Raw genomic sequence first — 15,218 nt, 5'->3', positions numbered from 1 at the left:
GGTGTGACTCCCCTACCTATGGCTCCGTGGGTGTTCCTTTTTGGCCTCACCATGTCCTGCGTTCTTGTGTGGGGAGCGGGACCAGAGACCCCGCCGGACACCCCGTGTGACACCGTACCTGGGAGTAGAGAAGCTCTCCCATTTGTGATCTTGTGATGTGTGAACGTTCCCACGGAAACGAAGCTGAACTCTGGCGCTGAAGGGCCCTAGACCAGCACTTGGTATTAGCAGTCATTTGTCGTCTGACATATTGGGGGGCACACGGCTATGCTTGGATAGTTGTGAGAATTTACTGAGATTAGTAAGAGACATCCTTACGATGGAAACAAAAGGAAAGACAGAATAAAAGAGGTTCAGTATGATAAGAAACGGATAATCTTGCACATTCTAATGGCGGAGGCCTTTGACAATAGGAACGGTTTTCAAAAACCAAAGAAAATTCTGCCACATGTGAGAAGTGCTGTAACGGCAAGATACGAGGAAAAGGGATGAATGAAATGGAAAGCTTCTGAGTATGTAGCTTGAAGATCAGCATGAACTCTGAATACACATTAGCCTAATGTAGTTAGAAGTCAGTGAGGAGTTATTTATTCACTAATTCCATAAATATGGGTTAAGCATCTACTATGTGCCAAGAAAGGTTCAAAATACTAGGGATACAGCAGTGAACAAAATAAAGCCCCTACCGTCACGGAGCTTTTTGTTAGGAAGAGGAAATGGATGACCAACAATACATGTATTAGGTGCTGCTAAGTGTTACGGAGAAAAATAAATGAGGGCACCTGGGTTAAGGAGTAGGGCAGGGCAGAGGAAGGTCGGTATTTATATTCAGTGGTTAGGAAGACCTCTCAGATGTGGCTTTGATTAGAGACCTAAAGGAAGAAGTAATTCTTTAAGATCTACAGGTTTAAACACGATAAAAAGGCTGTCATTGAACTTTTATGCTTTAACTACTTAACTTTTGTTTAAAATGTTTAAGCCTTTTGTTTATTGAATATGGGGGTGGTGGCCTTACGCTGCAAGATGCAGAGATCCAGTAGGTTGAAGGCTGCTGTGGACATTGTCACATCAAAGGGACTGGCAGGCCAGTTGTGTAGACAGCAGAGCTGCTGAGTCTTCTCAGGCACTGACAACGATTCTCAAGGAGCAAGGTTTCCTGCTTGCTTTGCTTCTGCTTCATTCAACGAACTGCCAAAGGAGCAGAAACAAGTCTACTTCGGCAAAAGAAGCGTGGTAATACAGCCATCACTCACAGATGACGAGTGTGTTTGATTTTAAAGCTATGAGGTAGACATGATCTGGGAAATACAAACTTAATCGCTTTTTGTCACGTGGGTCTTCAAAATCTACCTTGTTGATAAGTAGTAAATGCTGGAAATTTGTGTCCTCCTCATGTAGCCCTTCACAGAAAACAGAGCCATCTGCTTGGCGTTACAGAGGCTGCTGATAAATCTCTGAATGCTGGTGTTTTCTGGACCTCCTGATGAGCCATATGTGCCCTAAAATTAGTTCATAAGGAACATCCCTTCCAATTTGGAGAACGTGTTTGTCATGTATTATGCTGGCACCAGCCTGCCACAGTCATTTCTCATAATTCTAAGCGAGTGGCATTGTGTGACGAGGCAGAAACAACGCAGGCAAAGCTCAGAAGAAACGCAAACCAGCCCGGCTGCCAGCCCAGATGGCCTGACTCATGTTTCTCCATGCCTGGGGGAAACTGGGTTGGCTTCTGATGACCCTCCCACAAGCTCTGTGTCCTGGGAGGAAAATGGGAACTTATCCCTTAATTACTTAATATCCTAAAAGACTCGAGTCTGTCCCCTCTGTTGTGTAACGTGCTCTGGGGCCACTACCGGGGTTTCTATCTCAGCTTTGCCACTGACAGAGTGACCTTGGGCAAACTGCCTCTACTTCCCCACCTCATAGGAATGTTGTTAGAATAAAATGAGATAAAATAGGAGCCTACTCTGTGCCTGGTATATAGTAAGCTCTGAATTGACGTGAGCTAGCAGTGTTATTTTTGCCTCTCATTATCTCCTGCCTGGGTTCTTGCAGTGATCTCTTCACTGGTTTCCTGCCTCCGGTCCCCATCTAAATCCATCTCACTCTTTGTTGCCGAAGTCATTTTAAACACACACATCGGATTCTAAAATCCTCCAGCAATTCCTCTGCCAGGATATATCCAAACTGATGTGCATGACACATCAAACCCTTTGTCGTCTGACCCCTCTGCACCTGTGCCACGCTGTCTGCTCAGCCCAGAATGCCCTTTCTCAAGTTGGCCACCTGCAAAACTCCTACTCATCCCTTAAGATTCAACTTCAGCATCATTTCCTCCGACCTCCTCCTGCCACTCCAAGCATGGTCAAGCACCTTCTTCTTTGCTTCCTACAAAACATTCACTGTTGGCTTTTATGATGGTACTCACTGCATTGTGCTGTCGTTGTTTGCCTGGCATTCTTCCCTCTAGACAGATTAGTTTATCCAGACCACGGGAGTGGGGCCAGGTTCAAGGCCTACAGAGGATGGCAAGTCAGACTCAACAGGGATGCTTTTACTCTGGTTTCCCAGCACTTCAGCCAGCTAACAATACTAAGAATACACACAATGCAGTGCTCTCCTCTGCTTTGCGATGCTAAGGACTGTAGGCTTTATTCTGAAGCCAGAATAGTTGTAAGAAGGGAGAGTGAGGTGATCAGATTTGCACACACTAGCAGGATTGTCAAGGACTGATTGTAAGGAGTGAAACCAGAGGCCGGAGATGAGTTAAATGAGTCAAGGGGAGCCCTCAGATTTCTTCTCTGGGTGGCCCCCTCCTCCTCTTCATTACTCTGCTTTGCAAATTGCAGCTGCCTCAGCCTCTCTACACTCCAGTCTCTCCGCTCAGCTGGACCACCATATTCTGCATGGCTTCTCCCTCCCTGCGCTAGTCTGGAAAGTCCTTCCAGGCAGCTGGAGTGATCACCATGTTTGTTCCTAGTTCTCTGATTTGCAGTTTTAAAACTCCAGTCAGGCTGTTATGTGGAGAAGAGAATGAAAGATAGCAATTATAGAAACAGGAGACCAATTAGGAGACTACTAAAGTAGTCTGATTAAGGGTAGGATAGAGCCATGGTGGAAGTGAGAAGTTAAGAGTCCGGATATGTTTTGAAGGTAGAACCCACAGCATTCGCAGACTTATTTATATGTAGAGGTAAAGGAAAGAGAAAAATCAAGTACGATTCCCAGGCTTTTTGACTTTATCAGCTCAGGGAATCATGGTATCACATACAGACATGGAGAAAATTGCAGGAGACGTAGGCTCATGAATTGTGGTGAGATACACATTTTGGTCTCAGGCATGTCGATTCTGAGTTTCCTATTGGCCTCCCTGAGAAGATGATACATAGGAAGTTGGTTATCTGTCTCTGGAAAGTAGGGTAAAGTTCAGGATTGAAGATCTAACTCTGAAATACAGAATGAACTTTGAAGTCAGGACTGGATAAGATCACCTAGAAAGTGAGTGTAGCCAAAGAAAAGGTTCAAAGTCTAAGACTTGGGGGACTTTGACATCTAGAAGGCAAGAAGCCAGCAAAGCAAATGTATGTATCCTCCATGTAGTCATAAAGTCATTTCTCAGCGGCATAGAAGATGCAAGTTTTCCAGAAACAATACAGCATGCATGTCACAACGCAGCCCTGAAGAGCCATGTGCTAAGGCTACCAGCCCCAGAAAGTGCAACCACCCCCACGTGACCCACGTGGGTCTGAGAACCATCTGATTTGGAGTCAGTCCACGCCGGGCCAAGGTGAGTTTACAACTCAAGTACAGCAGGATCCAGTGGCAAATGCACAGGAATAAACATCAACAGACATGCAGCCCAGGCCTGACGATTGCTTTCATTAACTGAACTCAAGAAGCCAATATCAATCTCTCTGGACCTGAGTTTATTCACCTCTAAAATGAAGAGGTTGAACGAAGTGGTCCTTCAAGTCTCTTCCAGTTTTTTATTTTAAAAATCTTAGAGAAAACGTTCTCAAGACCGAGAAAGAGATACTCGTACTCCCATCCTCCACTGAAAAGACCTGCCCCCTAACTCACCGGTAAGGAGACATCTCCAAATGTTCTAGAACAAGCAGTGCCCGTGCCTCTTTCTGTAGCTAACTGCTCCATGCACTCTGTGCCTGCCTCCCAGCAAGGCCAAAGGGGACCCACTAATCTCTACAAAGGGTGCTACTTCTCATTAGAGCTCTCAGGGTGTCCTAAGATTCGGAGTATCTGTCAGAAGAGGGCAGGCCACATCGCACCAACTGCCACACCAGTTATTGGAACAGAGATAATTTAATATAAACTATGGTTGGCTAGGTCTGGAAAAACTGAAAAGGCACAAACAGAACTCTAAGGTATCACCGCAGTAACAAGGGCGGGACACAGTTCCTGCCCCTAGGGCTGGGGAAGCAAAGGGAAGAGGGTGGAATGATTAAAACCTACAAACTTGGAGGAGGGGTCTGATGGGGCTGGGATCCAGACTTCTGAGGAGACACTTGTCCAACTGGAGCTGATGGCCTATGTCAGGGAGGGAAGAGGGCTGCCATGAGGCTGATTCTGTGAACGTTGGGAAAACTGCAAATGGATTCGCCTGCTGCTATTGGAACAATCTGACGCTGCCCAGGTGAAGTGGAAGTATTGCCGGGGCGATGCTGAGAGGCACCAGAAGTAAACACATAGGGCCACGTCCATGTCTCTTCCTCCTCCAGCCTTCCTCTAGCGCCCCCTCCTGGCACTAACCGGGAGCAGCTGACAAAGGAGAAAAGTGATTTGCAGTCTCTGCCTCAGAGCCCAGCATGGAAGAGTAGATTTGAAGCTGGCGGACAATAGATACACTCAGTTATTTTGAAATTACTAGAAACAATACTGGGTTTGTAATCTGTAACACATAATGTAGTATGTTTAAAATTCTCTATTGAGACATCTAGAGCTTCCTTTATTTTATATGGTATCTGAGTTCCTATACTTAAGGGTATTCTTTTAAGTTCAGTAAATAAATTCTCCCCACAATACTCAGAAGGTGTCTACATATCACATTCCATTACACAGACAGTTATTCATCACCAGTCAACCAATGTTTGAGTGCCTATCATATGTCACCTGTTATTCTAGGAACTGGATTCTTAGCTATGTGCTCTGAGAATCACCTAAAATGGAGTTCCTCTGAGTTGGACAATGAAGAAAAGAGTATTGTCTCCAGAAAACATAATTAAAATGCAGATGTGCCTCAGCATGTTGGTTAGTCCTCTAGCCCTCCCCCAACACTGTCCACAAATCTCTTCCTCCATATGGTCCTTTGCCATTCACCTGCATCATCCCATGGATCCCCAAAACAGCTTGTAGAAACAGAGAGAGACAGGAATATACTCATGTCCCTAAGTAAAGAAAGCAGGACTCAAGAGAGCTGGTTGGTTTACACACAGCTTTGCAAGTAGTTGAGCCATTATTGATACCCAAGTCTTCTAATTTAAAATCCAGGACTCTGCCCACACCACAGGATGTGCTTTGCATGAATTAGTTTATCAGATTGGCTGGTGGCATAGACCTTCTGGGGAAATTCAGAAACTGTTCCATCCTGTCCCCAAGCAGTTACAGCTCACCTGGAGCCCCATGTCGTTGCACCCAACCAGCCCAGCCACCTCACGTGCCTGAACACAGATAGTATTTCATCTAAAATCCTGCAAGGAGGAAATGCTGGGCAGCCTGCCCAAGCATTAGTTGCCCAAAAGGCAAACTAAAAATGATGGAGAGCCTTACCAATGTTCTTGATTCAGAAAATCTGAGAAACGCCAGAAATGAAGGCCTAGAATTCTCAGGATTCTTTCTATCAACAATGATATTGCTCAGCCAGTGGAAACAATTTTTTAAAAATTAAATGAAAAAATTATATATATGTTTTCTAACCTGAGGCTTATCTTGGGTGAATAAGTGTCATGACTTCTGAGAAACCTCTCAGGTATTGCCTCGGCTGTGTTCCCAGACCTGGTTTCCTAAGAATACAGCTTTAGCCAAAATGTGCATAGTTCAGGTTTACAGGTCCTTCAGAGAGCTTTCACTGTAGCAATGAATTCTGATTTCTTCAGAGTTGAAAATTTCATTATTGCTCTGAATTTGGGTTTCATGACATACCCCAACACCAATATGCAAACATGCTTCTAGAAACTCCCACGTGTTGACCATTGCATACTCTGATTGGCATGCAAAAGAGAAAAATGAAGCATTCTCCACTCCTACTTTTTACCACCTCCATCCCTCCACCATTCCCCACATAAACATGCATGGAACCTCATAACTCCATGCCTAATTAACAGAAGAGGGGATGGTTGAATAAAGAAAACCAGAGCCAGTAAGAAAAGCCAGATGGCCCCCATCTTCCCTTGTGAGAACAGACATTTATAGAGCTCCCAGTGTACACAGGGAACCCTGAGTTAGCCAGTGAGGACACAAAGTGGTGTAAAGCATCTTTGATGTTCAGATTATTTAATTACCCTCCATCCATAATACCAGACAAACAGATCAATGAAAACTAGAAAAGCTCCTTGAAAAAATGGGGCATGGCCTTTCATCTCAGAAATTTCAAAGACCCTTTGCAAAAACATTCATTAGGCTCAACCCCATTCCACAGGCTGTGGGTGGAAAACCCCACATTAGCCGTAAACTGAACTCTCCCTCCATCTCTTCCAGCCCAGCCTCACACAATCACCTCTGCCCACTAGGGTCTGGTTAATTAACCAGTTTGCTTTACTTATTTACTTCTTCTTTCATTCAGCTCTCCAGGAGGGAGCCAGGTGCCATCTTTATGTGGAAGCAGGTATGTCGGTGCAGGGTGGTGGTCTCCCTTTCCCAGGAGTGTGGGAGGATCCGTAGAAGAGCAGCAGATACAGCAAAAGAGAGTGAGAGGGACTGAAGCGGGTCTCTGACTTCTGTCCTCAGGGCACTTGGTCATCACCGAAAGCTAAAGAAGTACCAATCTCACCATACTTCATATATTCTATTTATCATAGTAAATAATTTATTTCACGTGCCTACTGTGTCCTCAGTGCTTTATACATGTCATCTTACTACGTAGCTAGGAGGTTACCTCTGGAGTCAGAAAGATATGGGTGTTGATCCATCCTTGTCATATAATAACTACATGAACTTGAACAAGATTAATTACCTTGGGAGCCCCAGTTTCCTCATCTGTAAAATGGAAATAATAATGATATTATTAATCTCCTAGAGTTGTGAGAATTAGATGAGGAAACTCGTGCAAAGCATTTAACATAATGCCCGGCATTAACTTATTGAGATTAAATGCTTAATAAATATTAGCCAAAGGGGAGCTGACTCTGGGTGGTGAACACACAGCGTGATTTATGGATGATGTGATACAGAATTGCACACCTGAAATCTATGTAATTTTACTAATAATTGTCACCCCAATAAATTAAAAAAAAAACTAAGGAGAAAATTAAATAAATAAATAAATAAATAAATAAATAAATAAATAAATATTAGCCAATATTACAGTTCATCACAACCCCATGAAGCAAGTATTAGATGGCATTAGTCCCTTTTTATACATGAGGAAACAAAGAGAGATAAAGTCATTTACCAAAGTCACCAACTGTAACTGATAGAGCCCATACTCCGTGGAGGTGTGACTGACCCAGAACCCATTCTGGTAACCACCACAGCATACAGAATGGGTCGGTGTACCACAGCCAAGGGACTCGTGGTCACCATCCTAATCTGGCCAGGCCCCAGTCATCCCAGCAGAGAAGTACAAAGAGCAGTCTGGGGAGAGCAGAGATGGGAAAAGCAGAAGATTGGAGGACTTCGTTGGCCCAAGCATGAAGCTCAAACTCCCATATATAACTATTAAAGTCGTGGCAAGCAAAGAAGTGCCTTGGTCTGAGATATTATTATCACTTCTTTTATTTAAATGAGGATATTGAGGCTCAGAGGGGTTAGGTGACTTGTGTTAAGCCATGTGACTAGTAAGTAACAGGGCCAGAACTGAAACCGAAACTTTCTGGGTCTTAATTTCTTCATGACATGACCGTGCCTGGTTTTATGGGTGTGACACCATAGCCACCGTATGCTGTTGACTCTTTTCTGGGTCTGTAGCTACAGAACACATTCTTGCCTCAACTGAAGGAGAAAAGGAAGTGAATCAACATTTGCCGAGCACCTCTTGTATGTCCAGCTCCTTGCTAAATGCCTTGCATACATTCATTTAATCTTCACAACAACCCAGAGAGGCAAGTTTAATTTTACAAAGGACACAGAAGTTCGGTCTTTAATTAAGGTAAATCTCCCAAGGATACCACCTAGCAAGAGGCAGGGAACTTGAAATTCCAGCTTTGCTCACCCCACTACCCACATCACAGTACCCCTGGGGAAGGCTTGGGGAGAGCCCATTTATTCATGGGCATGGCAAGTTCTGCACATCCTGTAGCCACCTCGATTTTTAGTTCAAGGCCTTGGGTGGGATCAGCTCAGATTATTGAGGGAAGTGTGTTCAAAACACCATTTTACGCCTGGATGTGAAGCTATCTTCAAAGCTCATCAGGGAGATAGATAAAACCTGCCAACTGAAACCAGCCTCTTGGTTGCTCTAAGAGGAATGAAGAGGTGCCAGGGCTGGCATGACAGCCTGAAGGCCCACAAATTCCATGGAGGACTCAGGATTTGTACCCCCCTGCATTGATCTAGCAAATAACAATAATACATAATAATGGTGCATAGTGCAGAAAAACATAAACTCAGAGGACTCAGTTTGATTTAATTCTAAACCTAAAGCTACTTTTTCTTCTATGATTACATCTATAAGTTTGCTCCAAGATGATTTACTGACTATTTTTTCTTAACTGTGGGTGCATTTTGGGGCGGTGTGCTATAATTAGGGTGCTAAATATGCCACCAGCTACTGGCTATAATAAACTTTCATCCCTCAGGTTTCAGAGTCTATTCTCTTGAATTTTTTGTAGTGTTTAAAAAGCAAACAGAACAGAAAAGCAGGACCAAGTAGGAAAATCTAGAGTCTGAGGTAGAGAGTCATCAACTTTGAGCCAGACCCTTTCCCCAAGTTGTAGCCACAGATGATGACCACGTTACAGAATGGTGCTGTAGTTTGGGCTTGAGATCAGGATGGCTTAGCTATAACGACAAACAGAAGCCATGTTTTTGAGTCTGGAAGTCTGGACATGGGGTCTGATCCTAGACAACAAAATATTTGAAAATAAGATGGTTGTAGGAGACCTGGTACATCAGCTCACTAAACTTGCAGGCAATTCACCAACATGTCTTTCCGACACACTTGAAGAATGGCAGAAGCAAACCGGCGCTTCCCCTGAGCCGTCTTCGCGGCTGATCTCATGAAGCTCTGAGGGTCCCCTGAGGAACTAGTTGAATTGCATTTAGCATACAGGTTAGCATTTACCGTACAGCGGAGTTTAAAATCAGAGATGGGATTAGCACCAAGATGCAGCTATAGCAGAAGAAAGAGCGTTGGCCGCCTCTAGAAACACGTAAAAAGGATTGTACACCATACGTGGGATTTATCCCAGGAATGCAGGTTTAGTTTCACTTCTTAAAAAATCAATGTAACACACCATATTAGTAAAATAAAGGGAAAAAAAACACACACACATGATCATCTCAATAGATAGAGAAAAAGCATTTGACAAAATCTAACACCTTTTCATTTAAAAACATTCAACAAACTAGAAATAGAAAGGAGCTTCCTCAACCTGATAAAGAGATCTACAAAAAACCCAGTTATCACACTTGTCCCAGAATAGGACAAGGGTGTCCACTCTCTACTCTTCTACTAAACCTTGTACTAGAGGTTCTAGACAGGGCAATAGGCAAGAAAAAGAAATGAAACACTTCCAGAATAGAAAAGAAAAAGTAAAATTATCTCTATTAGCAGATGATATGGTCTTATATAGAGAAAATCCTAAGGGGTCCACTAATAAATTATTAGAACTAATAAGTGAATCCAGCAAAGTTGCAAGGTACAAGATCAATAAGCAAAAACAAATTGTATTTCTATACACTTGCAATGAACAATCAAAAATAAAATTAAGAAAAAATTTTTATTTACAATAGCATCAGAAAGAATCAAATACGTAAGAATAAATTTAATAAAAGAAGTACAAGACTTATACATTAAAAACTATACAACATTGTTAAAAGAAACTAAAGGCCTAGGTAAATAGAAAGAAATTCCATATTCATGGACTGGAAGACTTAATATTGTTAAAATGGCAATACTATCAAAATTAATTTGCAGATCCAACACAATCCCTATCAAAATCCCAGCTGTGTTTTTTACAGAAATAGGCAAGCTGGCCTTAAAATTCATATGCAAATGAAAGGGAGCCAGAATAGCCAAAACAATCTTGAAAAAGAACAGGTAGAAAACTCACACTTCCCAATTTCAAAAGTTACTATAAAGCTATGATTACCAAGACATTGTTGTACTGCCATGAGGATAGACATTATAGATCAATGGAATAGAATTGAGAATTCAGAAATAAACTCACATTTATGGTCAACTAATTTTCCACAAGGGTAGCAAGACAATTCTACTTTAGGGGAAAAACTATTCTTTTCAATAAATGGTGCTGGGACAACTGGATAGCCTCATGCAAAAGAATAAAGCTGGACCCTCATCTCACACACTATACAAAAATTAATTCAAAATAGATCATAGACCTAAGTATCAGAGCTAAAACTAAAAAACTTTTCAAAACAAAAACACAGAAGCAAAATTTTGCAATTTTTGGTTAGGCAATGGTGTCCTAGATATGACATCAAAAGCATAAGCAACAAATATACATATATATATATATATATATATATATATATATATCCTCAACAAAATTAAAAAGTTTTGTGCTTTAAGGACACCATCAAGAAAGTGAAAAGAACACACAGAATGGGAGAAAATATTGCAAATTATGTATCTAATAAGGCACTTGTATCCAGAATATGTAAAGAATTCTTACAACATAAGAATAAAAAGATAATCTAATTTTAAAATGTGCAAAGGATTTGAATAGACATTTCTCCAAAACAGATATACAAACGGCTGATAAGCACATTAAAAGATGCTCAACATCATTAGTTATTAGGGAAATGGGAATCAAAACCACAACAAGATGGCTAAAATCAAATAACAAGTGGTAGCAAGAATGTGGAGAAATTGGAAACCTCACAAACTGTTGGTGGGAAACTTTGGAAAACGGTTTGGCAGTCCTCAAATGTTAAACGTGGGAATGCCACTCCTAGGTACGTCCCAAGAGAAATGAAAACACATCGACAAAGAAACTTGTAAACAAATGTTTATAGCAGCACTATTCTTAATAGTCAAAAAGTAGAAACAAAGTCATATGCTCATCAACTGATGAATAAATTTTTAAATGTGATATATCCATACAATTAAATGTTATTCGGCAATAAAATAAAATGGAGTACTGATACATTCTACAACATCTTGAAAACATTATGTTAAGAGAAAGAAGCCAGTCACAAAAGACCACATGTTCTATGATTTCATTTATATAGCAAGTCTAGAATTGGCAAATCTACAGAAACAGAAAGTAGTTTAGTGGTTGGCAGAGGCTAACGGGGAGAGAGAAATGGGATTAACTACTAATGGGTACAGAGTTTCTTTCTGGCAAGGTAAAAATATTCTAAAATTAGTTAGTGATGGTTGTGAATAGAAATGTACAATATTGTGATTATCCACTTTAGAGGATAAATTTTATGCTATATAGTAAAGCTATAATTGAAAAAAAAGAAAAAGATATAAGGAAAAAGCACTAGACTAAGAGTCAGACTTGAGTTCAAATCCCAGCTCTGCCCTTAGGACCTTGGCCACGTCATAGCACCTTCTGAGTCTCGGTTCCCTCTCTGTAAGATGAAGATAACACTAGCCGCTTTGTAGGGAGATTGTGTGCCTGAGGCCTGACTCAGGGACGTAGACTCCGTACGTCTTGTCTTCTCCCTTCTCTCCTCTGCCATCTAGCCTCACTCTTCCCTCCCAGATAACAGAAGGAAAAAGTATCCCATCTTTCAGGGACACGGATGATCTTCATAACTGTTCACCTGGGGCTGGCACATCCTCGTCTCCATTCAAAACTAAAAGATAAAAGAGAGATAAAATTAAGAGAGAAAAGACAAGTTCATGAAACAGAAAGTAGACTGGTGGTTGCCAGAGGCTTCAGAGATGAGGTGACGGGGGGTTGTTCAATGAGTACGGAGTTTCAGTTTGGGGAATGATGAAAAAGTTAGTGATAATGGTTGCCCAACAATGTGATGGTTGCCCAACTACTTAATGCCCCTAAATTGTACACTTGAAATGGTAAATTTTATGTTATGTATATTTTACCACAATAAAAAAATATTCTTTAATTAAAAATATATCATTAATGAAAATACATCATTAATTAAAAATAATTTTATTCAACTCAGAGCTACCTAGTAAGATAATACGGTTGAGCCAATCACAGGTAGACCTTTTCTCCACCACCCGAGTCTTAGGAAGCAATATGGCAATGAGAGATAAGCTTCTGGATTCCAAGATAACAAGCTGCGGGACAGACAAGCACAGAGCCGGTTCTGTTACAATGGACAGAAATTGGGGAGGAGCACTGTAAGAAGAGTCCAGTCCTTGTCACAGAGTGCTATTGTAGTGGACGTCATCCCGTCCTGTTGGCATGACATTTTGAATCCCAAGACTATTTCTCCAGCTTTGTTGGGAGATAAAATATGGTAATACATCCAAACAAAACACTGTCCCTATGAAGCCATTCACACCATAAAACCACATCTGTAACTTCTTGTGTACCATACCATTTCCCACATTAGACCTACATGAATGTCTCTGGGGTTTCCCTCTTTCTTTGGACACCAAAATAATATTTGCAACTTCTTACAGAGCTAGAAGAAGCTGCCTTATTTATTTGCAATGCATTTCTCCAGAAAGTTCCCGAAGCACTCTACTATCGACGCTTTCTTCCCCCCAAGTATTTACTGAGCACCTATGGGGTACCAGGGTCTATGCTAAGCTCTGGGGCCGCAGTAATGAACAAGCCAGCCCAGGTTCTTGCCCTCATGTTGTTTACAATCCGATGGTGCTCAGAATCTCTAATGCTCAGAATCGCTGGCCTCTAAGCTCTTATTCGCCGGTGGATCCCCAGGACTCATACACGACCTCGGGGTGTGGTGATACAGGTGTGGGATTTGGAACAAATGAGACTTGAGTTCAAATCCTAGCATTCACATTTCCCAACAGAGCAGCCTTGAACAAATGCCTTAACCTTCGTGAGTCTTAATTTCTCATCCGTGTAGTATGGATAATAATCTCAACAGCTACATGGGGTTGTTGGGAGAATTGAACTAAACCAAGTAATTAGATCAAAGTATTTTCAGCAGCTCCCACTTAACAATGACCAAAATGGTCAAGTGAACCATGGATTGCTAAAAAAAGAATTTACATGTTGGCCTCACTTCCCAACTTTGTAGGTCCCTTTGTAGGCAGAGTAGGTTAACACTAAAGCTTATGCTCACATGTTTAGTAGTGTTTAGTACAAAGCAGAGGCTATGTTCTCAGAACTTTAAAAAGCATAAGCAAACCTTATATTATGAAACACTGCCAAGGACTAGCACTCGCACTGAGCAAATATTCTGGTTAATAGAAAGCTGTCATATGTTCTATACACAGATTGTTCATTTAGACAAATTCTAGAATCATAAAGCATAATTTTGGACATTCGAAGGAGAGCTGATTTAAGTCAAACAGCTCCCCGGTGCGTAGGTCCTCCAATCACAGTCTGTCAATTATTCATTGAGACATTAATTGATGGGAATCCATCCCCAAGGCTGTCCATTCCATGTTGGGCAGCCAGACAGGTAGAGAGAACTTTTTTCTGGTGAGCCAAGCGCTATCTCTCTGCAGCCTTGTAGTTTGACCCCTGGATTTAATGTCTTTCAGTTCACCTTTAGATACTTGAAGACCGTGGTCACATCTTCCCCAAGCCTTCCTCCTCTCCAGCTCTGTGATTCCTTTTGCCAGTTTCCTCCAAACTCACTCCAAATTCGTCAATGTTCCTCTTGAATTGTGTATCCAGAACTGAGCCCATACTCCAGGGCATGTTTTGATCAAGGAAAAGAGGAATAAAGCAACCGCCTCTCAGTTAGTGGATTGCAAACAAATATAGCTACTGCCAACTTAATGTGTCTTCATCGGCTCACATATGAAGTCCATGTCTGAATACATTCATATAAATAAACATTAGACATTTACAACCAAGCTTTTCGTAAGCATTTTTAAATACTCAAAATATTTTTAAATAATTTAAAGACACATGGCTGACCCTCACCCCTCCTGAGCTCCTCTGTGCCTTCCATTTCAATTAGTGTGTGAATGCTACAGGAGTTCATTGGAAGATCCTGGAATCAAAGGGTCGAAGGGCCACTACAGGAGCTGCCCCAGGTCCTCTACCTGGCTGAGTATGGGGATGTTCCTGCCTACTGGGTTCTTGGGTTGAGAGGCAGGACTTGCCCCACTTCAGGTATATAGTCATGACCTCGCATAGATGAGGCAGCAACGGGACTCAGCCTCTCCCGGAAGCCTGCCTTGTGGTCAAACATCCTGGACATTTGCCCAGCTGCTTTATAAAAGCAGATTCAGCCCTCTTCAAGCCCACTGAGGGGAACGGAAGGGAAAGTGGGTCGAGCACCTATTATGTTCTAGGCACTATGGTATTTCACCTGACTTCTCTCTCTTAGTCCCCTTACCACCTTAGGAGGGACATATGTTGTCCTCAGGAAGCACAGAGTGTTTGTGCAAACTGCCCAAGGCCATGCAGCTACTTAGAAGCAGGTAGGAATGAAAATCCTGGCCTGGATGCCCAGACTGGCACATCCCTCTGACAGGCCACCAGGGAAGCCAGGTGAGTCATCACTCTTTTCTTTTTTTAATTTTTTAAGATTTTTATTAAAATAGTGCTAACGTACAATATTATATTAGTTTCAGGTGTACACAGTAGTTATTCCACATTTATATACGTAAAGGAGTGATCACCATGAAAAGTCCAGCAACCACCTGACACGGCACCATGCTATCACAATAGTATTGACTATATTCCCCATACTGTACATTACATCCCCATGACTTATTTGTTTTATACCTG

Source organism: Rhinolophus ferrumequinum, chromosome 11, assembly GCF_004115265.2.
Source record: "Rhinolophus ferrumequinum isolate MPI-CBG mRhiFer1 chromosome 11, mRhiFer1_v1.p, whole genome shotgun sequence".
NCBI classification, from domain to species: Eukaryota; Metazoa; Chordata; class Mammalia; order Chiroptera; family Rhinolophidae; genus Rhinolophus; species Rhinolophus ferrumequinum.
Note: the sequence above shows the minus strand (reverse complement) of the source record.